We start from the raw sequence: 20,544 nt of genomic DNA, 5'->3' as shown, positions 1-20,544 counted from the left end.
GTAAACAAGGTTTACTTCTAAGTGAGCAGGGTTCCCCTTACTTGTAAGTATCCTGGGGAGTGAGTTGTCTGCGCTGTTGCTCAGTGGGGCCTGGACTTGTTCCTGCACGCGGTAGGACTCGGTAAATATTTGACAAATGAATTTGTAAGTGAATGGTTCTTAGAAGGCTAGCAAGCAGCAAGCCCAGGGAATTCTTAGCTTCCTAAGTAAAAACCAACGGTCAGTTGTTGAGAAACAATGAGAGCTTGAAAAAGCATCCTGGCTAGGAAAAGAAGCTGCAGAAGATAAGGACAGGATGTGGATTAGGTCTTAAACCACCCTTCTGTGACCTTGGGCAACTCATTAAATGTCTCTTAAGTCTTGTAAAGCTTTAAGCTTTGTGTAGACATGAGAAACTTCTTCAGATCTGAGTGTTTAGTGGAGCTAAGCAAGCATTTATTTCTTTATTTTTTTTTATGTAGCATGAAGATATGTACAGGCATAAATATCCTCTTCAATTTAAAAGATCAAGAAAATAAACAGATAATTCAAAAAGTGCTATCAGTGTTCACCCCGTGCATAAAAACAAAAGCAGTTGTCAGAGAAAATCTTATTAATTTGCCACAAGAAAAATGTTAATTACGTAGGCATGCCCATCAGTGAGAAAGCTGCAGAAAGAGTCTCAATTCAAGGCCAGCTGGCTACGTAGTAAGTTAAACCATTGCTGTTGAGAGAGAGAGAGAGAGAGAGAGAGAGAGAGAGAGAGAGAGAGAGAGAGAGAGAGAGAGAGAGAACACACACACACAGACCAAGAGACACAGACAGACTGGGGAGGGGGAAGAAAGAAAAGGAAAAAAAAAGTTTATACACTTCGATAATGGTTACCAATCATTTTCTAAACACATATACCACAATTCAAAACCAGTAAAGAAGTTCACTAAAAATACCATCTTGGGGCCTGGAAAACTAGATCAGTCAGTAAAATGCTTGCTGCCTAAACATGAGAACCTATGTTCCATCTCCAGCACCCACGTTGAAGCCAGACACAGCAGCACCCATTTGTAACCAAGCACTGGGAAGAGAGACAAGATGGATCCCTGTAGCTCACTGGTTACCATCCTACCAGAATCAGGGAACTTCAGGTTCAGTGAGAGTTTCCAAGTCTAAGGTACAAAGTGACTGAGACAAATAACCAGCACTGGCCACCAGCTTAGTATTATATGAGCCTGTAGGTGCATGATATGTGTGTTTGATCGCAGGCACGTGTGTATCCCGGCAAGCATTTGAAGGTCAGAGGACAACTTTGTAGTTAGCTCTCTCCTTTCCCTTTTGTGAGGGGTTCTGGGAATCCAATTCAGGGCCCTTGGCTTGCAAGGCAAATGTTTTTTACCTGTTTAGCAGTCCAGCTGGCCCACTGCTTGTTTGATCATAGTTCAAACAGTCCTGAGTTTGCTGTGCAAAAGTGATATGCATTCAGCAGAAACGGGGTTTTGCGTTCTTTTCCCAGGCTAGGAAAATGCTGTGGGGTTATATGTCTATCTTTCGCTGTAAGGGTATATGTCCGTCTTTCGCTATAAGGGCATATGTCCGTCTTTCGCTGTAAGGGTATATGTCCGTCTTTCGATGTAAGGGTATATGTCTATCTTTCGATGTAAGGGTATATGTCCGTCTTTCGCTGTAAGGGCATATGTCTGTCTTGCGATGTAAGGGTATATGTCTGTCTTGCGATGTAAGGGTATATGTCTGTCTATCTTTCACTGTAAGGGTGTATGTCTGTCTTTCAATGTAAGGGTATATGTCCGTCTTTCACTGTAAGGGTATATGTCCGTCTTTCGCTGTAAGGGTATATGTCCGTCTTGCGATGTAAGGGTATATGTCCGTCTTGCGATGTAAGGGCACATGTCCGTCTTTCGATGTAAGGGTATATGTCCGTCTTTCACTGTAAGGGTATATGTCCGTCTTTCGCTGTAAGGGTATATGTCCGTCTTGCGATGTAAGGACACATGTCTGTCTTTCGATGTAAGGGTATATGTCCGTCTTTCGCTGTAAGGGTATATGTCCGTCTTTCGCTGTAAGGGTATATGTCTATCTTTCGCTGTAAGGGTATATGTCCGTCTTTCGCTGTAAGGGTATATGTTTGTCTTTCGCTGTAAGGGTATATGTCCGTCTTTCGATGTAAGGGTATATGTCCGTCTTTCGATGTAAGGGTATATGTCCGTCTTTCGATGTAAGGGTATATGTCTGTCTTGCGATGTAAGGATATATGTCTCTCTTGCGATGTGGGGCGGCAGTGAACTGTAGCTCACACTGTCACTCAAAAGGAAATGAGTTGGACTTTATGGAGTGCTGCTTGCTGTTGCCTTTTGGATACAGATATTAAGTTGTGTGAGCTATTCAATACTGTATCAAATAAGCTTTAAGTTGGATGCTTTTTTCTAATTGAAGGGCAGTGTTCGGTGTTTTGAGCATGCTAAACTATGATTTGGGGTTGGTAAATTTAGGCTAGTTTTGGTTTTCCCATGGAACCATAGACTTTTTCTTCGTTGTGCAAATCTATCATCTTTCTGCCATCGATATGTTTTTGATCTTCAAACATCTTCCATATTCCAGTTTTATTTCCTTTTGCTGTTGAATATTCCCACAGATGTAGCTACATGGAGATGTTGATATATATAGATGTTCTTTCTAGTTTTCCACTAAGCTTTTTTGCTATGTGACACTGTTATATATAGATGATTGTCAGCAAGCCTTTGAGTAGATAGACATATTTGTATTTGTCTTGGGCAAATACACAGGAGTAGAATTGATAAAAATATACTCTCACATTGTTGCCCAGACTCTCATACATTCTTTCAGCTGTCCGTGAGAAGTCCAGTTGGTTTACAATTCCCCCAAGACTTGGTCTTGTTCCTCTTTTATGTTTTAACCATTTTAGTGACTATAGTGGAAACTCATTACTTTGTATTTCCTTAATGACTAACAGGTTTTGAGGTCTTTTTTGGTGATTCTATTTTGGATGATGTTTAAATATTGTTTCTTATGTAGTACCCGTTTTTCCATTGGCACGGGTAACAACAGCTGAGTATTTTTCCAAATTGAAATGGTAAAGTGTAGAAGGAGTTGTTAAAGGTAAATGCCAAGCATGAAGTTGTAGAATCCGTTTTATTTTTTAAAAGCCTATCTGATAAAAAGGGGATTGCTGAAAACTAGGAAGCATGTTCTTTGCCATCCTCCAGTCTGACATTCAGTTTATCTCTTTAATAGTTCATTGCACGTAGACTTTAGAAATCTTCATAATGCATATTTTATTACCAGCATATAAAATATTTTCATAGTGGATGAATCGCCACATGTGTGCGATCTCAGAACCAGTCTAGACTACGTAGTACAACCTGTCTTAAACTATCACTGTCTAAAACAAACAAACAAAACTGTTTTTACATAATTCTGTTGGTGTAGAAGTTTGGAAAGAACTTGGAGGAAGACTGATAGGTGTGGGATGAACTGTGGAGAGGTTTGTTGGGCAAAGATAATTTTTGCTCCATCTGAGGACAAGGAAGAAGACTGAACCACCAAGTCCCCACTGCATCTGTTGGATTTTTATTGTTGCTGTTCAGTGGAAAAGGATTGGGTATGTGAGGGGCATTAGATATCAGGGAGGAGGTGGTTGCAGAATTGAGAACTAAGTTCTCACCGAAGCAGGAAGGGTATGTATGTTTGGAGAAGGACCACGAAAGGCTTAATGCTCTATTAACATCAGTGGGAGCAGCAATTGTACAATGGTGTATGTAAAACTTAGTGTTTAATTTCATGACACAGTACACGGGTGCTGTAAAAACCAGCTTGGGCTGGAGTGCTGAGCTTCCCTATCCTCCTCCAAGGCCTCTGAGCTGGGTCTGGAGATCTCAGCAAGAAGTCCCTCAAGCCTTTCCCTGACCCTTTAGCAAAGTGGCACAGTGCAGCATTGGTCAAGAGGGTGGAAAGTAAACTCGAAGCAGCTTGAAGGCTTGTGTCTTTGAAAGGGAGCTGCAGCTCAGCACAGCTTGCCTGGAGTCAGCAGACTTTGTGCAACCTGGAGACTTTCTGAGCTACCATTACTGTTTCCTACCTAGCGGAGCATCTGCTTCAGTCTACCGATGGCACCGAGCACTGGAAGAACTGAGGCTGCCTTTGGTGGCTGGTACGAGAGGGAGGACACCGTGAACCCGAACTCATCGAGAGCTGTTGCTGGGCAGGTGGAAGCAGCGTACCTGGTGGCCCGTTAGTTTCAGCTTGGACTGTCTGTGTTGTGAGATGGGGGCAGGACTCTCTGGGGACACCCACAGAGACGCTGTCTCTGGTCACATGGTCCTGTGCTATCTGATGTGGTTCTAGGGCAGCAGGAGCACTGGCTGTTGGATCTTATCATTAGCTTATGTTGGGCTTCCTTGGGGCTAGCTTGGGCACACCTCATGAGCTGCAGCAGGTTTGGGGAGAAGATGATGTTGCATTCTAGGTGATGTGCTGTAGGCGGTGTGCCTTGTATTCCTTTATTTTCTGGGGGAACAGGTAGACATCTGTAGTCTTAATATCCAAAGATATGGGGGACTGACGGATCAGGGCCTCTCTCACTTCTTTTTCTCCCCGCTTTCCTCCTTTTCCCTACTTCCTAGACACTTTCAATTTGCCTATTTCTTTCTTTTTTTTTTTTAACTTTTGTGCTTAGTACTTAATTTTTTTATTAAGAAAAATTTTATTCATTTTGCATACCAAAGATCCTATTTCTTTTACATTTATTTTATTTAAATTTAATTTCAGTCTCCTCTCTCCCTCCCTCTCTCCCTCTCTTCCTCTTCCTACCCCCCTGTGTGTGTGTGTGTGTGGGGGGGGTGTTTGTGTTTGGATTCACACATGCCATGCATGAATGAGGAGTCCAGAGACAGCTTGCAGAGTGCTTTCCTCTTTTCACGGGCATTCTGGGGACTGAACTTCGGTTGTCAGGCTTAGGGACAAGCATCTTGCTGAACCGTCCTGTTGGCCCCATGTGCCGTGTTGTTACCTGGGTTATTTACCTTCTTGATTTTGAGTTTTCGGAATTCTTTTTGTACTTTCCACATTGTCTGATGTGACTCATTTTAATTTTCTTACCAATTTCTTTGAATTAAAAATATTTAAATATTCTATTTTACTTCGTTTTCCTGTGATTAGTCCCTTTAATGACATTTACTTTTACTCTTTCCCCAGTTTCCTTCTTCCATGTTTTATTTTAGCTTTGACATTTCTCTATAACCCATCTGACATTAGTTTGTATCTGTGCTCTGAGGTAGAAGGTTCATATATGTATGAAAACGTCATAAATTTTATATATTAATATATGCTACAGACAGATTGTCAACATTCACTCCATGTGGATATATAATTGTTCCAGCATTTTTATTTTGAAAAGATGGTCACCGATCTTTGAGTTAAGGTAGTAATTTTGTTATTTTTTAGTAATTTTTAGTAGTTTGCTTTTTCCTGTATTCTGTTCGTACCCTATATAATGCCACACATACCATATTTTCAGAATGTGCTTTGAAGTGGGTTGGGGAAGTTCTTTTGTAGTCTTTTTGTTTAAAGAATGTTTGACCTGTTCTCTGTGTTTCTGCGTCTCCATGTAAAATTCTAGTGTTCTTTCTACAGTTAGACCAAAAGCAAGGTAGGAGTTGTGAGTAGATTGTGTTGATTATAGAGATGAATTCTGAGTGCACAGACTCCTAAGGACTTTTTTAATCTAACAACATGCTATACTTTCCCATTAATTTAGATTTTAATTTCTTAATGGAATATCATTGATAGATCTTGGTATGTCATTTATTAGAGTTGATTTTTTGATATTATTCTAGATGGCATTTTTATTTAGGTTTGTATTTTAATTGTTCCTTGGCAGATAGGTTATAATTGATTTTTGCATCACCTTTGTCCAGTGACCATGCTAAATACTCTCACTAGTTTCACTAATTCTAAAAGGTTTCTTATTTTATGACTTTCCTGTATATCTTTTGTTTTGTGCGTGTTCTCTCTCTCTCTCTCTCTCTCTCTCTCTCTGCGTGTGTGTGTGTGTGTGTGTGTGTGTGTGTGTGTGTGTGTATGTGTGTGTGTGTGTGTGTGTTCTGAGTTTTTTTCCTTGCTGTTTAATTGCACTCTCTGGAGTCTCTGGGGAAAAAAATAATTGGCTCGGCATTCTTGCCTTGTTCATTCTATGTGGGAAACGTTGTCCTGTACTAAGTGTGTTCTTTGCCACAATTCTTTTGAAAGGTATATTTTTAAGGTTGAAAATGTTTTCTTCAATTCCTAGTTTGTGAATATTTTGGTAAAACTCTGTGGTCAACCATTTGTGTTTCTGGACATACCACAGCCTAACCACGCTACCATTAATAAATTATTTGTTTTTTTTTTTGTTTTTGTTTTTGTTTTTTCGAGACAGGGTTTCTCTGTGTCGCTTTGCGCCTTTCCTGGAACTCCCTTGGTAGCCCAGGCTGGCCTCGAACTCACAGAGATCTGCCTGCCTCTGCCTCCCGAGTGCTGGGATTAAAGGCGTGTGCCACCACCGCCCGGCTAATGAATTATTTGGTTATCTATTTGAGTTCTATTTGAGTTATCTATTTGAGCATTTTGATTCTTTTTTGTGAAATTCCTGTTTTTTGTTTGTTTTTTACGTTTTCATTCTGATGTGAAGATGTTCTTGTAGTCCAGCTTCTTCTTGGGCCGGTTTTCTGTTTTTATAACAAAACAATACCAAGCCAATTAAAGCAGCAAAGGTTTGCGCTGGCCCCTGCAGTCCATGGTTGGTCGGCCCTTTGTTTGTGGCTTGTGTACATCATGGAGGAGTGCCTGTCAGAGGCAGCTACGCAGATTATGGTGGCCAGGAAGTAAAGAAAAAAGAGTGGCAGGAGTAAGGTCCTTTTCCAGGGCATTTCCTCCCACAGCCTGGCTTCTGCTTGCCTTTGCCTCTTTCCTCCTCCTTCTTTCTCTTCCTCCTCCCTCTTCCTTCCTCCTCCTCTTCCGTTCTCCTTCCTCCTCCTTTCTTTTTTGTATTTTGAGAAGGGTCTCTCTGAATAGTGGTAGCTCTCCTGGAACTCAGTTTGTAGACCAGGCTGGCCGCTGGAACCCTCAAAGACCTGCCTGCCTTTGCCTCTGAGTGCTGGGATTAAAGGCCTGTGCCACTATGCCCTGGCACTGAGCCTTCCTATTAGCCTCCTGACCCTTTGTATTCTCTTTATAGTGAACATTTAGAAATTAAAGTTTCTAGGCAGTTGTTGTTTGCTCAATATGAGTCACTGAAACAGAAAAAGGCATAACTATTGGATAGGACTTCTGTGAGCCTCTAAAGTAAGTGTGGTGTGTGTGTGTGTGTGTGTGTGTGTGTGTGTGTGTGTGTGTGTGTGAAGTATTCTTATGTGCTATACAGAAGATTTAGCTGTTAACAAAGCATACCTGTTCTGTTATATGTCTAAAATTTAATCTTTCTGCTTCCTACTTTGTGGTTTCCATCTTTGAGAGATTGTGTAATTTACAGTTCATGCCCGTTGCTACCAAGTTTGTATATTCACATCAGTTCTGGAGTCCGGTTGGTTGCCGACTTTTCTGCATAAATATACAGTCACTGGTCAGTATCACATCTGTCTTTCCATTTATTCTTTCTTTGTTTTATGCATATTGAGAAATAAATAACACACGCAAAGCTTGTAGTACGTGGTAGTGTGAATCCAAACTGCACGTGTGTTATGTGGAGCCAAGGGCTAAGGGAAGATGGAGACATAATGGACAAGAAGACGGGTTTGAGGTGGAGTGTTCCAGATGCACAGGGAGACTTCAGTTCTTAAAGAGAAGCTTTGAATTTGAAAATAGCAAGGGCAAAGAAACCTGAAAAGACCCATTGCTCCTTTCACTCTGAGCAGAAAAACAAACACACAAATCCTTGTTCCTTTCCCTTCCCTTGGTTTCTGGCAGAGCCCTGAAAACTCTTGGAATTGCCTTTTTTCTTTCTTTCTTTCTTTGTTTTTCCCCAGCCTTAGGGAGATGACTCATGGCGCTTGGTGGATAGGCTGGATAGCTTCAGGATGGGAGCCGTTTGCCAGAAGAGCTAACCAGTGTGACTAGAGAGTTGGGACATTTGAGTGTCACTGCTACCTCAAGAGAAGGCACAGGGCCTGCAGGTTGAACTCCATCAATAGTGGCCAATGATTGAATTACCTGTTCCTTAATAAAAACTCATTTCTGATATGCTCTTAATTTAGTGCCCAGTAAATACTGTAGGAGAGTTCTTAACATACATGGTTAAATTTCACCTTCTTAGATTTTTTTCCCTAGACATTTATTCTCTAAAGTTAAATTTTACTTTCCTAATTCTTTTGAGATTTACTTTCTTAGAAAACATAACAATATATTATTCGAATGAAAAAAAAATAAGGACCGTTTTCTAGTTAAGGTCCAACTAGGACATAAAGAAAACACAAAAATTTGAGTAAGGAAGGTTTAATATAATGAAGTATTGAAGAAGAACAGATTGCTGACTGCTAAAAGAATAAGAGTTATAAAGAGTTAGTAAAGGAGGGGGTAGGCCTCATGGCATGATCTTATAGTACCAACTAGTCAGGAAGTGAGGCTAGGGAGCAGAGGCCTGCCTGGGCTACAGAGTGACTTGAAGAGCAGCCTGGACCACTGAGGGAGACCCTGTCTCAAACATTGAAAAAAAAGGTGCCCCAGTGATGACTCACTTGGTCCAGAGTACTGGCTGCTCGTCAGAGAACCTGGCTTCAATTCTCAGCACCCGCCTGGCATCTCCTAACTTAGTCCCATGGGATCCAGCTTCATTTTCTGGCCTCTGAAGGCACCAAATACATATGTGCTGCACAGACATGCATGCAGACAGAATACCCATGCACATAAAATAAGTAAAATTTAAAATATTAAAAAAGAACTGAAGATGCAATCTAATGATTAAAAAAAAAACCTTGCCTGTCATGTGTAAGGCCCTAGGTTCAATTCCCAGCATCCCTTCCACCCAAAACAACAAAAAAAGGAGGAGTTTGGAAGAGTGGAAGAGGCCTTTTCTAGGAACCTCAGGCCTTTCCGATTTCCTTCCTTTTTGTCTGCAATTCTTCTGGGCTAGCCACCATTTTAGTCACTTAAACAAATAATGCCCACAGGGATCCTCAGAATGGCTCATGCATGCTGTAGGACCTGCAGCCACCAGGGGAGGCTGTTCTCTGGTTTGGGCTTCGCAGCACTTCAGCAGAAGTTAAACAGGCCATGCCTCCAGTGAACCTCCAGTTCACCGATTGATTGCCCTAGGCTGTCTAACTGGCCATCGATGGACTCGTTTGGCTCCACCTCCCGAGTCCTGGGTTACAGGCCCAGGCCACTGCATCACTCCTTTTGGGTGGCTACTGAACATCCACGCTTAGGTCTTCATGCTTGGGCAGCAAGCTTTAGGAACTGAGCCATCTCTGTAGTCTGATATAAGGGACTTTAATTTTTCATTGTAAATGATTTATGAAAATATAATTCATAAATTAGAGATACATAACATTTTGATTGGATAAAAGAACTATATCAGCACCAAGAACAAGCTAAGCACTTATTTTACGTAAACCACAGAAATGGAAGTTAAAATACATGACTTGATGCTCAAAATTTTACCTATATGTTTTCTAGAATGTAGGTGCTCTAATTTAAAATCAGACCGTGTTCTACAAGATTGTGCCAGTTTGGTTTTTGGAACTGAATATGTATGATGTTCCCATAGAAACCATGTTTGTTCCTGTAGGGTTCTTATTTGGCCCCCAAATGTGCTTAATTTTGTAGGCACTTAGGTTATAGTGCTGCGTAATAACATTCATGGGGAGAATTGCATTGACAGTTTTTACTTGTGATTATTTTATCTGCCATTTAGTAGGGGTGGAGAACTCATGAAATGGTGTGGGCGTATTGCAGATAGGACTGAAGGACTGGGTGACAGGTGCAGATAAGAACTCTTGGGTGAGAAGGATGGAAACTTACATTTATCTAGGACTAGCTGTGTTCATTACACTTTGCTAGCAATTTCCTATAGATCAATGCATGTTTCTTCTTAGTTTTTATTTATTTTTTCCTGAGTTACACAACTGCTTGCTTAACATGTTTATGGCTTTTTTTTTTTAAAGGTCTTTTCTTTTTTTAAGGAAGAGGGTTAAATGTAGAACTGCTGGCATTTCGAAGGTTAAATGGATATGGTGCGTGCACTGCTTGATTTCTGTGGAGGGGCATGGCCTGTTTAACTTCTGCTGAAGTGCTGCGAAGCCCAAACCAGAGAACAGCCTTCCCTGGTGGCTGCAGGTCCTACAGCATGCATGAGCCATTCTGAGGATCCCTGTGGGCATTATTTGTTTAAGTGACTAAAATGGTGGGTAGCCCAGAAGAATTGCAGACAAACCCAGTTCAACTAAGAAATCACCCATACCTTGCTTGATTTGCAAATACTTGGAAAAAAAAAAAACAACAACCTTGCAAATGGCCATATTAAAGTCAGACTGACTGGAAGCTCTTCCTAAAGCAGCCAGTACATTTACGTAACCAGGGGCTTTTCAACAGGGTAGACCAAGAGAGCTGAGGATGGAACTGTGAACCAACATTTCCTTGTTTTACCTCTGTGGTCTCCACCACTTCTGCTTTGGAATGAGCTAATTTATGAGTTGTTTTTGATTAAATAAAGGCTTTGAAAAGTTTCATGTGCCCCGGTTTAAGCTTTTAGCACTTTTAAGTATGATTGATAGTATCTAAATCAGAAAGTGAAATGTCTGAAATTCTAGAGAAAGTAGAGGATGATGGAGAAAGTTGTTTTACCAAGTGAGCTTTGGTTTCTGTGTTCTGGAATCTAAGAGTTAGAAACCTTGCTTAGTATTTCATTAGTCCCTCTTTCCTGGGGGAGTGCAAGCCTGTGAACTTGAGTTCATCTTTACAAACCCTGCTATATTAATTTTAATTAATATTCTTATATAATTTAAATAAATATGTTCTAATAAAATAAATTCAATTAATTTGAATATGTGTTAATATTAACCATGCTATATTAATAGTAACATTGATTGAGCCCTTGTGTGTCAAACACTGAGTGAACTAGGTACCAGGAGTACAGTAATGATCGAAATAATCCTTCTCTTATTTGGACTTATTATCTGGTGATTAACCTTTCTATATTATATTAAAATTTATGTAAATCTGAAGAAAAATCATAACTTTGGTAGATGATGAAAGCACACAAATCTTTGCATTAGAAAAGAGAACGACAAGCCGGGTGGTGGTGGAGCACGCCTTTAATCCCAGCACTCGGGAAGCTGAGGCAGGCAGATCTCTGTGAGTTCGAGGCCAACCTGGTCTACAGAGCGAGATCTGGGAAAGGCACAAAGCTACACAGAGAAACCCTGTCTCGGAAAAACCAAAAAGAAAGAAAAAAAATACAAAAAAAAAAAAAAAAAGAAAAGAGAATGGCGTTCTCTAGATTCCCAGTGATGGAGAGAAGGGAACCTGCCCCGGCCAGCGGAGTCTTCAACGGGAACCTAAAGGGAGGGCCGGACGTCTGATCAAGCTCCAAAATTTTATTTTTCTCTCAAGGCATATATAGGTAGGCAAAGGGGGTTTCGAGCAGGAAGGGACTTAATTATGGGGGTTGCAAGCAGGAAGGGACTTAATTATGGGGATTGCAAGCAGGAAGGGACTTAATTATGGGGATTGCAAGCAGGAAGGGACTTGGTAATGGGGGCTGCAAGCAGGAAGGGACTTAATTATGGGCTGTTCGGCCAGCAGGGAATGTTACTCTGAAGGTTATCTATCTACTCTTATCTAACTGCCTAACTACCTAACTGCAGCTCATTCACCTGATTTCTGAGAAGAGGTTCTGGTATCTGTGAGAAGAGGTTCTGGTATCTGTGGGAAGAGGTTCTGGTATCTGTGGGAAGAGGTTCTGGTATCTGTGGGAAGAGGTTCTGGTATCTGTGGGAAGAGGTTCTGGTGCTATGGAGACTTAAGCAAGGCCTAGATCTAAGAAAAAAGGAGAGAAGCCCAAATATGGCAGCAAGTGTGTCAAGGGTCGCTTAGGCTTCTGGCTCCCGTCAGGAACCAATGTACAAGTTAAGGCTAGACACAGAGGTAGAGATCCCCGCATACACTCTTTACCAAGTTTTAGCATTTTAAAGGGGCACTGAAAGCTGGGGAAAGACTTCTACTCAAAAAGAAGCCATAGCTTGTTCTATCTGAAGGGAAATGGAGGTTAAAATGACATATTATAAAAAAGCCTCAGGAAATGAAGATTTTTCTTTTCTTTTTTGTGCCTTCTGTGGCCAATGACAGGAAGGTTTGCTGTTCAGAAAGTGGTATGCCAAAGACCGTACCTTCCTCTGGCTTAGCCTTCCTTTGGCTTTCTGAAACTTCCCCAGAATCCACGATGCTGTTAGCCTCCCCGCCTCTTCCACTACTTCCTTCCTTCCTTCCTTTTTTTTCCCCTGTACTAAACATGAATTTTTATTGGCCCTGGCTAATAGAGGAGGATGAAGTGGGTGGAACCAATTCCAACCTGCCATTGCTTCATAGCCTTGGAGATGATGGAGAACTCACCCAGGTGGTGACCGATCATCTCTGGCTTGATTTCCACTTGGCTGTAGGTCTTGCCATTGTACACACCCACCATGCTGCCTTCCATCTCTGGCAGGATGGTCCTGTCCCTCAGGTGGGTCTTCACCACCTCAGGCTCCTCCATGGGTGGCTCCTCCTTCTGGGCCTTTCTCAGGCCCTTGAGTATAGTGAGTGCTGCTTCCTTCACAGGCCACATTTCAGGTACCAGCTCTGGATGTTGTGGTACAACTGCATCAGCTGCTCACAGGACATGTCCAGCAGTGGTCTAGGTCCGTGCTGTGGTAGGTGAACTTGGGAAAGGTCCGCTTCTTCATCTGTTCCACTTCAGCCATTTTGCTTGCTGCTTGGAAAAGGAAGCATTCCTCCAGGTTCTCTTTAATCCTATGTAGCCCTTGCTGGCCTTCAACTTGAAATTCTTTTAGCCTCTCGAGTGCTAGGATCAGAGACCTGTGCTACCATGCCTAACCATCTTCAGTCCCTTACTGAGTCTTCATCAACCAGAGGGGACTGAAGTCATGTGCAAAGTCTGAAATCGGTAAACACGCCTGGGAAGACTGTTGTCATGTGGTACCTTTTTCGGTCTCACAGACAATCGTTTACAAACCATTCTTTTATTTAAGCCACCTTTGACACCTTTAAGTGCTCCTGGGAGGGTTCTGGGAAATCTCCTTTGCCCTTACCAAGGCCATGTTATGCGTCTGAAATTCTTTCAGTGACTTCTTAGTTACTATCAGAAACTGAAACGGCAGTTTGCCGTTTTCAGGCAGATGTTTTACGGGGGAAATACACACGCGGCTCCTCACTCTAACTAGCAGTAGTGGAATGAGTAATCCTGAAGGTGATAGGCAGCTTGGGGAGGTCTGCCACTAGTGCCTCCTCACCCATAAGCCTCTGAGGTCTGAGTCTTCTCTCTACTAGAAAGTCTGAAGACGTTGGTTTCTAGTGGTCATTTTTAAAATTTGCTGCCCCCAACCACCTTTGAGGGTACAGAGACCTCTGAGTTCCTTTCTTTTGTACTCAACAGAATTTAATTTTGGAAATTGAGGAAAAGGACCAGTGACAGACTGGAGTCATTCAACTGTTAGTCCATTTTTTTTTTCCTTCTTGTAGTTAGTAATGTTTTGGTTTTATTTATTTATTTATCTATTTATTTATTTATTTATTTATTTATTTAATCTAACATTATCTGAGTATTTCATGCCAGCATAACTGTAGTTTTGCACAGAGTTTTCATTTTTTTCACATCATTGCTAATGAATGAGTTGAGAAAATCTGGAAGAGGCAGGAGCTGTGGAACTTCAAAGACGTGTTTTGTTTCCTGTCTGCCTGTGTTCATCTCTTGAAGAGACTTCAGGGTGCTTCAGTGAGAATAACTTCTGGGGGAGTGGAGCACACACTAGGATTATGAACTGGCAGCATTTAGAAAACAGTATTTTGTATGGCAAGGGCATGCTAAACAATTTACTCCCCCCCCACCCCCCCCACGACTAGTGATCCCCACTCTTTCATTCTCAACAGTTATACTGATGGTAAATGTGGTGTCTCTAAGTCACCAGTGTGCTGACTGGGGCTCTTCTGCTCTGCCTGTGTAGAACTGAGCTGTGACGAGAGACTTCTAGTGTTAGCTGTCCCTGGCCCTTGAATCCCCAAGGACTGGTACTATATGCCCCGAGAATTAGGGCTTATTGGAGTCGGCCTTAGAAGCAGAGGTCTTTGACTTTAGACATGCAGGTTGGAGGCTTGCAGCCGTGGTTTAACCACCAGTGGCTCCAGAATTTAGCGCTGCTGTAGTCCTTCGTTTTCAGCAGCAGTGAGTGGAAAGAGCAGACAGCAGAAGGCAATCAGTGCCTGCTAGTGTCTTAACTCCCGGGTGGGCTGCCTATGGTGGGACCTCAGTTCCCGAAGAGGCCAGTGTTCCAGAACTGGGGCCTCTCGTGCTGGGACATTTGGATCTCCGTTGCAGGTAGTGTTACAGTTCTTAGGCTTAGGGTGCTGGATTCTTGGCGCCCGAGGCTTCTCTCTTCTTGGCCTCCCTCCAGTGAATACAGCCTGCACTGCGGTTTGTCTTTGGCTCTTTTGCTCACTTAGGTTCTGTCCCTGCCTGCTTTCTGGAACTCTGCAGGCCACCTTCTGTGGCTGCTGCCACCTTGTGTTAGCTGTTCCGTGTACTTTACTGAGAAAAAAATAAAAACTGCGAAGAAGACTCCTGCCTGGGGAGAAGCATTGGTAGGCAGTCTCTAGTCACACCAGCTGGTAGCACCAGAGAAGGAGTCACTCAAAAAGTGAATCAAGTACCCTAGTGACTGTCTGCAGGTGGTGTGTAGCACGGTGGTGTTTGCACCACTCACGATGCTGTCCTTCATGCAAGTGAAAGTTGTTGTTTGTGTCAATCAAGCCTGCTTGTGGTTCCTTTCTGGTTGGGATGCAAGCGGCTGCAGGGTCCAGCGGAGCCCACCGGGCTGGTTTTGCAGAGAGTGCTGTTCCACGGCTGCTACAGACTGGGCTGCTCATGACTGGAGCAGGTCTTCAACTGTGGCTCTCTGTACTGGTCCTCTGCAGCTGTTGAAGTGATCTTGGAGTAATTGTATAATGTCCAGAAAAGCTGGGCTGCTCTGAGCTCCTCTGCTTGGTTGCCAGGAACCAGGTTTCCTGGCTGATGGTTCTTGAGGCTGAAAACTGTTAAGGGAGGCCTCCACCATTCTACTCTCCTTTTGATAGTTTGACTCATTCAAAGAGCATTACATGAATATTTAATCATAAATAGTAGCTGCAACTAACTAAAGCTCAAAACAGAACTAGCAATTCTAAAAGCACACACCAACGTTTAGTAAGATTTAAGAGTGTCTGTTGCTGTTTCACTCAGGCCCCGGTATTCCGTAGGTGGAGTCCAGTGATCTCTTCATTTCTTACTGACACACTGAAAAGGCCAGCATCACGTAGTCAACTGGAGAGATAAAGGATAGGTATTGAAGTTGCCCTTGCTTCCTTATCCTTGGAGTGCTGTATTCTGCAGTAGGAGGGAAGGATGCCATTGTGCAGGGAAAATAACAAGGAAGAGGATGAAGGCCTGTGTGCATTTGGCATCCGTGCTTATTGATCTTTGTGGCATTCACAAACCACCAAATCTTTTGAATTCTGTCACGCCCTTTGGCCCACCAGCGGGAACAAGTAGACCTGCTGTCTTCCGCTGTGCAGCACCTAAGAAATCCATCCAAAGGAGGCCTGCGGGACTCAACAGTGGGCTTCAGACACAGGGATTGGAGTGAGTCCACCTTGCATCTGAACTTGCTAGAGGAGAGATCCTTATGCAGTATGCTTGTCGTGATGATGAGAGTGTATCAAACCACAGGTCTGGTAGACGGGAAGTGTCTTAGTTACTTGTCTTGTTGCTTCAACAAGACGCGACAGAATACAAGGAAGGACGGGTTGGCTTTGGCTCACAGCTTTCGGAGACACAGTTCATCATGGCAGAGGAGGTATGCTAAGAGGAACAAGAGTTGATTTGTCACTTTGTGTCCACAATCAGGAAGTAGAGAAAATAACGTGACCCAGCTTCCTCGTTCTCTTTAATTCAGTCCAGCACACTAGCCCATGGAAGGGTGCTGCCCATTTAGGGTGAGTCTTTCCAATTCAGTTAACTTAATCTGGAAAATCTCTCACAGGCACCCCAGATTTTGTTTCCATGGTGATTCTAAATCCAGTCAGGCTGACAGACGAGATTAACCGTCACAGGAAGAGGAAGGTGCAAACCTTACCAGACAAACCGGAATCCTAATCGCACCAGAAACCGCAGCAGTATAGACACAGCAGCAGGAGATGAGCAATGAGCATGCAGTTAATGACAGAGGGACACCTTGGCCTGTCAGGTGGCTTCTCTTGCGGTTTTCTCCATGGCTTCCCTCCCCATCTCTTGTCAGTTTAGCTAAGAAAATTGTCTCTAGCTTTTCTCCCACTCACTTCCCCTTTCCCAATTTTCCATCAACTTATTTCCTCTTTTGTTCATTTTCAGTCAAAATTGTGAAAACATAAATCATTGTGGAATTTTGGTAATGTATTAGACTGACTTCTCATAAAAAACAAAACACTGACCATATGTGGCAAAATTCTAAAGACTCTCCTTCTCTCCATATGTTTCTTCACATTTTTTATTGAACCCTGTATCAGGCAGCTATTGCCATAAAAATCACCTTAGGATTTGGTTGCATACCAGGATATGCATGTTCGCTGATTTACTGGTGAGCCGCCGAGTGGCTCTTTCCCACATCTGCCTCAAATTGTGTGTGTGTGTGTGTGTGTGTGTGTGTGTGTGTGTGGAGGGGGGGTGGTATTAAGTGCCCACGTCCTCCATTGAGGATTCTGTAGAACTGGTAGAGGCAGTTCCAACCGTAGACCTCACCCCATTTCTGCTTGCATGCAGTTCTCTATTGTGCCTTTGATAAGTGTCCATCTTCCGCGCCACAGGGAAATACGTCTTTAAGGAAAGGAACAGAGAGTAGCATTCATGTGTTTATGTACTGTTTGGTATATTACCGTTCTAGCACAGTTATATTTTATAGCCATGCATTCAGCATTAAAATAAAAGGCTGTTTCTTTATTCATACTGCTTCTAGGTTTATTTGCATAAAATCACTTGAGGCCCATTGTAAACAACCACCCTGCCTCCATTTTAAGCTTAAAAACATCTATCTTATCATAAAGACAGACTAGGTTCATTCCTGTTTATGATTAAACCTCTGTTTTTTAAGGATTGGGCTGTGCCCCACCTGTAACCTTAACTACAAATGCTTCTGTACTGCCTGTTCCAGGAATGGCAGTAGTGTCTTTGTTTCAAAAAGTTATTTATAACTACCTTGCAACCCTAAAGGTTATATGACCCCTGTGATTACCTTGTTTTGTGCACCTGTTCTGTTTCCGTAATCCCACCTATTTCCCCCCATTTGGAAATCCTCTATCCCCAAGCTCTATAAAGCCTTGTCTTCCTCACATCCAATGCTGATCTTTCAAACCCTGCCTTAGGGGGAGGCAGTCCGTTTACATGAATAAAAAAGCTTGCTTTAATTAATTTGGTCATTGCTGTTTTAACTTTGGCACAGTGACTGTGCCTTAATCTACTGCCATTTCAACCATCAGTTGGGACTCTGCAGTTATCGGCCTGCTTCTCTAGTGAGCGGCCCTGCACTCAGTTAGTTCGCAGCCTGGTAGGAATTCTGTTCCTGCAGGCACTGGCTCTGCTCCTGCGGCTAAAGGTGGCTTTACCTAAATCTCTATCATTCTCTTTGTAAAGAAAACTCGAGATCCAATGGCTGGCGTGAAAACCTGCTAGCTCAGAGGGGTTGAATAGCACCTAACTAACCTTCTTTCCTTGCTGGTGTCTCCCAAAGACAGCGCCCTTCCACTCAGCCAAACAAACAAAAGTCGCACCACTCCAAACCTCCCTACTCCTTCTGGTGCATCTCTGTCTCTTCCCGATGCCCTCTCATGCTCTATGTTTACTTTCTGTTAACTAGTTGCTAACTCAGCCTCCTGACTCAAGGTTCATTTTATTTAATGCAAACGCAAACTCAGGGTTCACAGTGTGATCGAATATCCCCCAATGGGTCATGATGATTTGGGTCGATGGTCTTTCTCCCTCATCTTAGGGATTAACAGTTCTTTCTGGACCAAGTCTCTGGTGGGATCTTGGCCTTTAGATTGTTACATATACATTAGGTCGTCTTGTTAACGTTAATGGTTGACAGCTGCTGTCTTTCTTCAAGGACATTTGGATTCTTCCACTTATTCCAGGATTGTGAAGATTAACCATGAACATTTCTACAAAGAAAATGATTTCCCTGGGATATTTAGTAATTTTTCTGAGATGCATGATTGAATAATTTGCCAGTGAGGAAAATACTACTTATGTAAAGAAAAGGTTGAGTTTGCAGGAGCAGTACATTGCAAATGTAAATTACAAAAAGGCCCGTGGTATTTTCTTTTCTTCTTTTTCTCTTTTCTCTTTCTTTTTTTCCCCAACATTTCCCCCTTTTTTTCCTGAACACAAATGAAAGGTTTTAACTATAACATAGTTAAGACCGTATACAGTAAGAACAACTGTCAAGTAAAGATTATATTCATAATGTACTGAATTCTACTTCATTTGTTTCTGGTAAATTTAAATAAAATATTCCTTAGTCTATCCTATCTTAGCAAATCCAAAATTTTATACCTAATTTACTTTCTATCATATCTAAGTAAAACTGCAACTGTGACTTCAACTATAACTATGAAGCTTCAACTCCATCAAAGGCCCCAGAAGGATATAATATTGTTTAAGTAAACAAAAATTGCATTGCAAGCAACTTCCAAAAACTCTAGAAATGAGAGGCACATCTGACTGCCTGGACTGTCACCCAAAGTTCCTGTGCAATGTTGGGGCATCCATCTTCAGCCTACAGAACCATAGTATCTGGCAGGCTTTTCAATGAAGCAGGACATTTGAAAGACCGTCCAGCCTATATCAGCCAAGTTTGTTAGTCATTTTCCTCTGTCTCCTGCTGAATGTCTGGCAGTTTTTTTCCGTGAAGCAGGAATCCTGAAGGACCATTCCACCTTGTTTTGGTATTTTCTTAGCATGTTATATTCACTCTGCTAAGCATTACAGTAGAGAAAAGAAATTTCTGTATTTATGTTTATATATCTTTAACTTCTAATCCTGGCTATTGATTCCATTCAGTTTTATTGCTGTTTTTCTCAAAGCAAATCAACCAAAGAGTTGATAGGTTTAAAGAGAATACGGTTTTCTTATTTCCGCCTATAAACTGGTAGTTTGATTCTTTCATTGAGCTGTGGGTACTTCCTGGCGCTTTCTATACTTTCCTGTTGTATTTTAATATTTATTGTATTATTAGATAACCTTGTCATCTTAGCTACTTAATACAGTTTTTATGGAAATAAAGTTCCCAGATGGCATGGGGGATCCACTCAGTGTCTGGTCTAATGCTTCTTCCCTTTGTTGCTTTCTCTCTTTTCTTTAAAAGAGTTAATAAATCTTCAATTTCACTTTTTTTTTTTTTTTTTTTGGTTTTTCGAGACAGGGTTTCCCTGTGTAGCTTTGCGCCTTTCCTGGAACTCACTCGGTAGCCCAGGCTGGCCTCGAACTCACAGAGATCCGCCTGGCTCTGCCTCCCAAGTGCTGGGATTAAAGGCGTGCGCCACCACCGCCCGGCCAATTTCACTTTTAAAAGGCTTTTACCTGTCTGAAAACTATTTTCCAAACTTCTCTCAAGGTGTGAGTGGCTTGAAACTTTATTCTGCACAGTGAGACCTTAAGTGGAAGTCTTAAAGTTTTTGAAGAAGACAGGTCCCTTTGTTCTAGGCTAGTTTTTCTAGAATTTTAATGGATATCGCACATGGGGATACTAATGGAACGAACTTCCATGGCATTTTTTCCCCCTTTGAGCCATTTGAAAATCAGTTGTGGACATTTTATATTGTCACTTAAACTTATCTGGTGTATTCCTAAGGAAAAAGATGTTCTCCTACTATAATACAAGTCAGGAATGTGATACTCATTAATGTCATCCACTGACAACTGTCACCCATGCGTCTCCATTCATATCCACCAACACTCTGCAGGGCATGCAGTAGTGTTGGCCAGCCTCTCTTGCTGCATTGTGTGGCAATACCTCTGGATTTCCCTTACAGCAGAGACTCACTCTTTGTCTTTGGTGCTATAGGTGTCTCAACAGATGATAGAACAATTCATTTGCTCTGTATTACTTGTTTGAGGCTGTCTGGTCATTCTTCAAGATTCGATTGAGGTGTTGTAGTTGTGACATACTGTCACAGGTTACAGTGTGTCGGGAGGTGCCGACTGTCCTTTTGGCCTGTTACCAGTAATGTTAGCTTTGATTTCCTGGTTAGTGTGGACTGTCAGATTGCCCATTACAGAGCACC

General features: G+C 42.2%; 1 protein-coding gene and 1 pseudogene across 4 annotated transcripts in view; one reads left to right on the top strand and one right to left on the bottom strand.

The window, feature by feature from the left end:
* Usp25 (ubiquitin specific peptidase 25) overlaps window positions 1-20,544 on the top strand; it is a 104,731-nt gene that overhangs the window by 2,893 nt on the left and 81,294 nt on the right. The gene's annotated exons all lie outside the window — the stretch shown is intronic.
* On the bottom strand, window positions 12,512-12,941 carry LOC131922817 (small ribosomal subunit protein uS19-like; annotated as a pseudogene).

Source organism: Peromyscus eremicus, chromosome 12 (genome assembly GCF_949786415.1).
Source record: "Peromyscus eremicus chromosome 12, PerEre_H2_v1, whole genome shotgun sequence".
In the NCBI taxonomy this organism is placed as follows: Eukaryota; Metazoa; Chordata; class Mammalia; order Rodentia; family Cricetidae; genus Peromyscus; species Peromyscus eremicus.
The sequence above is the reverse complement of the archived record's forward strand: the minus strand, read 5'-3'. Positions and strand labels throughout refer to the sequence as shown.